This window comes from Mandrillus leucophaeus, unplaced genomic scaffold (genome assembly GCF_000951045.1).
Source record: "Mandrillus leucophaeus isolate KB7577 unplaced genomic scaffold, Mleu.le_1.0 Scaffold293, whole genome shotgun sequence".
NCBI classification, from domain to species: domain Eukaryota; kingdom Metazoa; phylum Chordata; class Mammalia; order Primates; family Cercopithecidae; genus Mandrillus; species Mandrillus leucophaeus.
The window spans coordinates 186167-192857 of record NW_012103065.1 but is presented as its reverse complement, the minus strand read 5'-3'; the positions used below and the strand labels follow the sequence as shown (position 1 = coordinate 192857).

The window sequence follows — 6691 nt, the reverse complement described above, 5'->3', positions numbered from 1 at the left end:
ATTGTATCATGTATAGTTGGAAATTAATCATTCAATTTAATTCAGTTCTTCTTTCTTTCAGAGAGGTGGGGGGAGAGGGGAGCAGGAAGGGAGGAAGAGAGAAGAGAGAGATTGAGACAGCAAGGAAAAGGAAGAGTTCTGTTTATCAAGCACTCTGCTAGATCCTGGGCGTACAGCTGTGAACAAGGAGACAACCTGCAGATATGGGCCCAGTCCTAGCTTTGTTAAAAACGATTTCAGAAATCTAATTATAACTGGAGTTGATGTTTCAGAAAAGAAAGTTTGCCTAGTTTTTGTGTATTTTTTGCATTGCCACATCAAGCTTACAAAGGCTTACAAGAAATAATAATTTCAGTAGTAGTATTCCTGTGTCCTGATAAGCCCCACATATATTCTGTGAACCACATAGTTCTACTTAAAACGATCTTTAAAGTAGGGAGAGGGAAAAGGAGGAAGTCTATAATTGAATTTTGTCTTACACGTTTAAAATGTATTATTTAGAAAATATTCCATGTAATAAAAAATACTGACTTCATCAAAACTCTCCAAGATATTTAGAAAATGTTCCTTTACAAAGGACTAGATAGTGTTGCATACAAGCTAAAGGGAAGAAGGTGGAGGGGGAGGAGGGTGCCTGTACAGGGCAACTGCATCTTTATTGTGACTTCACCATCAGCTGCCATTCCACCTTCTGATATGAATTAGCTAAGATTTTTATCCAGATTTGAGGAGATCCCAACACTTAGGTTTTGACAGTGCTCTTCACGACATTCATCCATCTTTCAAGAACTATGTTTTGTGTGCACACTTTGTGCCAGGCACTTCTCTAGAGCACAGTAGTTAATAAGTGAGACAAACATTTAGGACCTTTATATTTAATAGAGAGAGACAGGGGAATTATAGATAATAAACAAGATGAATAAGTAAATTCTATGTTATTTGTTATGAATTAAATGCCAAAAAAATGAGAGACAGAAGTCAGAGTGTGTTGGTGAGGCTTGTCTAGAATAGACAAGACTGACTGAAGGGGTGACATTTGAGTAAAGATGGAAAATCAGTAAGTGGGCAAGTAATAGAGATTTCCAGGGGAAGCATTTCAGATAGAACAGCACTAGCAAAGATCATGATTGAGGAGTCCTGGAATAGCATGGAGGCCAGTGTGGTTGGTGCCTACTGAGACGAAGAATCGGAAGGAAACAGATCAAAAAGTAATAGTGGGTGGGGAGATCATCCAGGACTTGACATGACCTGTCTTGTCTTAACTTTTGTCCTGACATGACATGACTAGAATTGTCTCATCTTGGATTGATTGACATGCTTCGACTTGACTTATCATAGCTTGACTTGAATTTACTTGACATAAGTTTCCACTGAAGGGCTTTATAAAGGTTTGGCTTTTACTCTGAGTGAGGTGGGAATCTTAGGGTTTTGAACAGAAGAGTGACATGACCGTAATGTGAATTAAATAGTTGCCTCATGAGAAAAATATGAGAGGTTTAGACTGGAATGTTAGCAATAGAGGCAGTAAGAGGTGATATTCTGGATATACAAATTTTAAAAATAGGGACAAAGGATTTGCTAATGGGCCAGATATGAGATATGACAAAAAGAGAGAAGGCAAGAATGACTTCAAGATTTTTTTGTCTGAGCAGCTTGTAGTATAGAGTTGCCTTTTACTGAGATGGGAAAGGGAGTGTAAGTGTACATTAGTAGAGAGGAGTGCAAATGGTTACAAGATTGTTTTTGATGATGTTAAATTTGAGGTGTTTATTGAACATTCAACAACTGTGGGAATCTGAATCTGACATTAATGGGAAATGGTCTGGCTGGAGGTTTACATTTGGGAATCATCTGCTTGTAGATGGTATGTAAAGTTATGAGAACTGATGATCATCTGCTTGTAGATGGTATGTAAAGTTATGAGAACTGATGTAACATCAAATAAAGCAGTGAAGGGAGATAGGGGCAGGTGGTGGTGGGAGGAGAAGGAAAGGGATGGGAAGATAAGATAAGAAGCAAAAGAGCCTACAAAGGAATCCTATTCTGATGTCCTGGAAGTCAAGTGTTAGGGGATATTGAATCTGGAGCAGGCTTGTCCAACCCATGGCCCACAGGCTGCATGCAGCCCAGGATGACTTTGAATGCAGCACAACACAAATTCATAAATTTTCTTAAAATGCTATGAGAATTTTTTTGGTGATTTATTTTTAGCTCATCAGCTATTATTAGTGTTAGTGTATTTTATGTGTAGCCCAAGACAATTCTTCTTCCAAGGTGGCCCAGGGAAGCCAAAAGATTAGACATCCCTGATCTAGAGGCATGACCTAATTCAAATGCCAGTATTAGACCATGTGAGATGGGAACTGAGATTTGATCATGGTTTTAGCAACATAGGGGTTGTTGGTGATCTTTTATGAGCAGTTTTGATGGAAAAGGGAAAATTCTGATTGGAGAGAGACCAGGAAAATATGGAAGTAGGAAAATTGAAAATAGTGATCAGAAACAATTTGTTGGGGGTGGTTTTATTGTAAAGAGATAAATAAAACTAGGACAAGTCGGGGGCATGAAGTGGAGAGGGGTGTGTGTGTGTGTGCATGTGTGTGTGTGTGTGTTTTAAAATGAGAGAAATATGGGAATACTTCTTAATGTGATAATGGTCAGAGATCAAAGAGGTAAATGTCGTACAGAAGTAGAAAAGCAAGAATTTCTGGAACCTTCAGTAGATAAGAGAATGGGTTCTGCTGGTCAGTTGAAGTGATTGGTCTCAACTAGGGTCACAATTTGCTCATAGTGATCAATTTTACTTGATACAGGGTCACAGGTAGAAATGAATAGATAAATGTTCTGTGGAATGTTTGGTAATTCTTTTCTGGTTACTTCCCTTATTCCAGTGAAATAGGAAACAAGATCACCAGCTTTATTTGCTAATGACTTCCTTCCCATCTGTTCTCTGCTTCACTAACTCCTTCTTTAACACTTACCCAATAATTTAGTTTATTACCTTTCTTAGACTGAAAGCTTAGTCCCCAAATTAAATACGTCAGAATTTCTGAGAGTATTTGTTAAAATGCAGATCTCTGGATCCCAGGCATATCGAATTATTTCCAGGTAGGAGAGTTCAGGAATTTCAATGTTTAGCAAGCTTTCCTGGTGATTCTGATGCACACTAAATTTTGAACACCACTTCCCTTTCCCTCTTTTGGTTGCTTCAATAATAAATGCCTTATGTTCTTTCATCCCTCCTTGGATTGCTGTATCTTTAGAATACTTTCATCTGTACTTAGCAGAGAATTTTGTACACAAAAATGCATTTGAATACTTAAAACTGATGGAGATATTTTTTTCTCTCTCTCTCTCTCTTTTTTTTTTTTTTTTTAATGGAGTCTCTTTCTGTCTCTCAGGCTGGAGTGCAGTGGCACGATCTCGTCTTCCTGCAATCTCTGCCTCTTGGGTTCAAGCGATTCTTCTGCCTCAGCCTCTGAGTAGTGGGAATATAGGTGTGCACTACCATGATCAGCTAATTTTTTCTTTCTTTCTTTCTTTTCTTTTCTTTTTTTTCTTTCTTTTTTTTTTTTTGAAAAACAGGTTTTCACTATGTTGGCCAGGCTGGTCTTGAACTCCTGATCTCAGATGATCCACCTGCCTTGGCCACACAAAGTGCTGGGATTACAGGCGTGAGTCACTGCGCCTGACCTGATGGAAATACTTTTCTAATCATAGTCGTTCCTGATTGCATTTGAGAGGGACTAAAGTAACATTATCTTCACAGTGATGAACACAAGTATACACAAGGGATTTTTTTCCCTAGATATTAGATAAACATCATAAACAATGAAAGATCTGATAAGTTGAATTTTATGTCATATTTTAATCATGCCATCACAGAAAGCTAAATGCTTATAGACAGATTATATACTGTGTCTAGTGAAACTAATTTTTTACTATAGTGTTCAGCGTTCTTCTGAACACTGTTCTCCTTCAGTGTTCTCACTGAAGTTTTCCAATAAAAGAAGTGTATGTCTCGTGCTAGTATGTATGTATGCTGAGTCTTTAAGAAATATTCAATAGCAGAAAATTGAATGGAATAGCTCTACATATTTTAATGTAAAAGCACATCTCCAAATCATATATATATATACAATGTCACCATAGGGAATTTAAGGAAAATGTAGTCAAAAGAGAAACAAAAACAAAATCTCTAAACTAGTTTCCTCATCCAACACAAATCTTGAAAGACTTATCTGTATGTACTGCCTTTTATTCTTCTTCCATCCAACATGTTATAATCTCTGGGATAATCAGAGTTTGTATCACACATATTGAGACTGTTAAGTAAAAGAGAAATGCATTAGAATTGAATTAAGCTAGACAGCATAAAAAAATCTACAAAACAAAAGTGATTATCACAAGAAACTTGTACTGCAAATATTATACATATTTGGGGATATAACCTTCAGTATATTTAAAGGTAGACAAATGTAGAAGAGAGAACAAAGAGAATAGGTCGGAATGAAATAATTTTAACTGAGGCTTTGTTTTTCTTTGTCAGTGAAAAATTTTGTTTTTTAATCAGGGTAAAGTTTTAAAAAAATGTTCAACTTTGAATTAATTTTGAGGTTATTAGTATTCTAAGCAATTCTCGTAAATATTCTAAAGCATTTTATTCTCACTGCTGTTTCTACTCTTTTCTGATTTAATTTAACCCTTATATTCTTAAGAAAAGAAATGATTATTACTTTACAGCTGGCTTGTCTAGACTCTGAGAGTAATTCTTAACATACTTAGTAAATGCGGAACAGAAATGAGATCAGGTAGAAATAATTCAAATTGTCCTTATTTACTTAATAATTAATTTAAGGCGTGTTCTTCTTTGTATTATGATTCCAGAAATATGTTTCCAAATTACTTTAAGCAATTAGAGGTTTAATGTTCAGCTGTCTCAATAGATATGTCCCTGTTCTTTTATTTGTTTGTGGACATGAAAACCTTTCTGCCAGTTGAAGAGAGAGTTGAAATTACAGCACCAGCAGGCAATTTCTTGGACAAATTAGTATTTGGGCCACTAATGTGGAGGAAGGGAAGAATGTTTATTGCACTATTGAACTCACTCATGCTTCCATAGCCAAAGATTGCACCGGAGGCCACTGTCCTGGGAAACACTCCAAGAGAAGCTATACACCTTCTGTTTTGAGTGACTTGTTTCTGTACTGAGAACATATGTTGGTGTTCAGAGAGAAAGAGCAGAATCTATTTCATAAGAGCAGCGGGAAAATTGAGCTACATGTGTTGGCAACGTCAATATTTCCATGACAATGTCTGTATGAAATCTAGCAGTTTGTCTATTTCCTATTAAAATCATTTCAATATGATTTTATAATGCTAAACACTATTTTTTCATACACACAGCATTCAATAAATATTGTAATATAATTTTATTTCACATGCCATCCCGAAGTGGATCCATTTTCTTTTATCTGACTCATAACCAGTTTCCAATCCCAGCTCCCCAAAGATAATGTGCGTAGCTTGAACATCTATTTAGCCATATTTTTCTGTAGGAAAGTGAGACCAAACTCAGAAGTTTCTATGGTGGTTAAAGAGGGAAAGACTGAACTAGCCTTACAGCCATATTTCCTTTCATATTTCAGAGTAAGGCAGTTTCTAATCTTCAATTTAAAATAAGAATATTCAGAAGTTGTTTCAATAAAGTGTTTACCCAGGTATTGATTGTACTGATAGTTTGACACTTTAAAGAATCACAATAGGAGAAGACTTTGGCTTTCAAATCTCCTATAATGTAATGTTCTGCTCCAGGCCACATTCTTTTAACCAAAAAGCTATATCTAGGTTAAGAATCCAGGATTCCAACATTTATCTTAAACCCTCATCCAAAGTTCCTGATTATATCACATCTCCGTTATTTCTTTTTCCTGACAATAAAGGTAAAGAAATCCAATTACATCTACTTTATCTTAGATAAAAGTGGCAATAGAGGGAAACCATTCTCCCATAGATGATGCGGGTAGGGATGGAGGAAAAGCAGACCTGCCAGACAGCAATTTTCTCACAGCCTGACACAATTTACATTTCAGGGAAAGCCTCTGGTGAAGCCTCTCACTTAATCTATATCCTAATTCTTTACATAGACTCCTAAGTATCACTAACTCTGGAAATAACTTCTAGATCTGGTTAGCAATTAAGAAGTTCAATTATTCTATGACTCCTCTTAGAATATAGCTTAAAACTGTGTCCATCTGGGCCCACTAGGTGTAACTATGATTTTACACTGCTGTTTCGAGAACAATGGCTGATAAAGCATTCATTCAGAATCACCTGGAGTAAGGTACTGCATGGTACCACACTTCTCACTAACTCCTCAGTAACTGTCCATTTTGTTCTGAGGCAGATTGTAAGTTCCCTAGCACTCCTGCTGCTCGGTATGAGTCATTATATTTTTGTGAGATACCCTCAGAAGAAGTTTTCAGGATAAATTCATCCTGGCAGCCTCAAAATTCAAGCATAGAGCAGTAAAAATACAAAAAAAAAAAAAAAAACCGGATGTGGTTTCGGTCGCCTGTAATCGCAGCTACTCAGGAGGCTGAGGCAGGGGAATTGCTTGAACCAGGGAGGTGGAGGTTGCAGTGAGCCAAGATCACTGCACTCCAGCCTGGATGAGAGCTAGACTCCATCT

The 6691-nt window shown here is 36.8% G+C and overlaps 1 pseudogene; it reads left to right on the top strand.

Annotated features, from left to right (window-relative positions):
- The window catches only part of LOC105543921, a 33283-nt pseudogene that overhangs the window by 1756 nt on the left and 24836 nt on the right, over positions 1-6691 (top strand).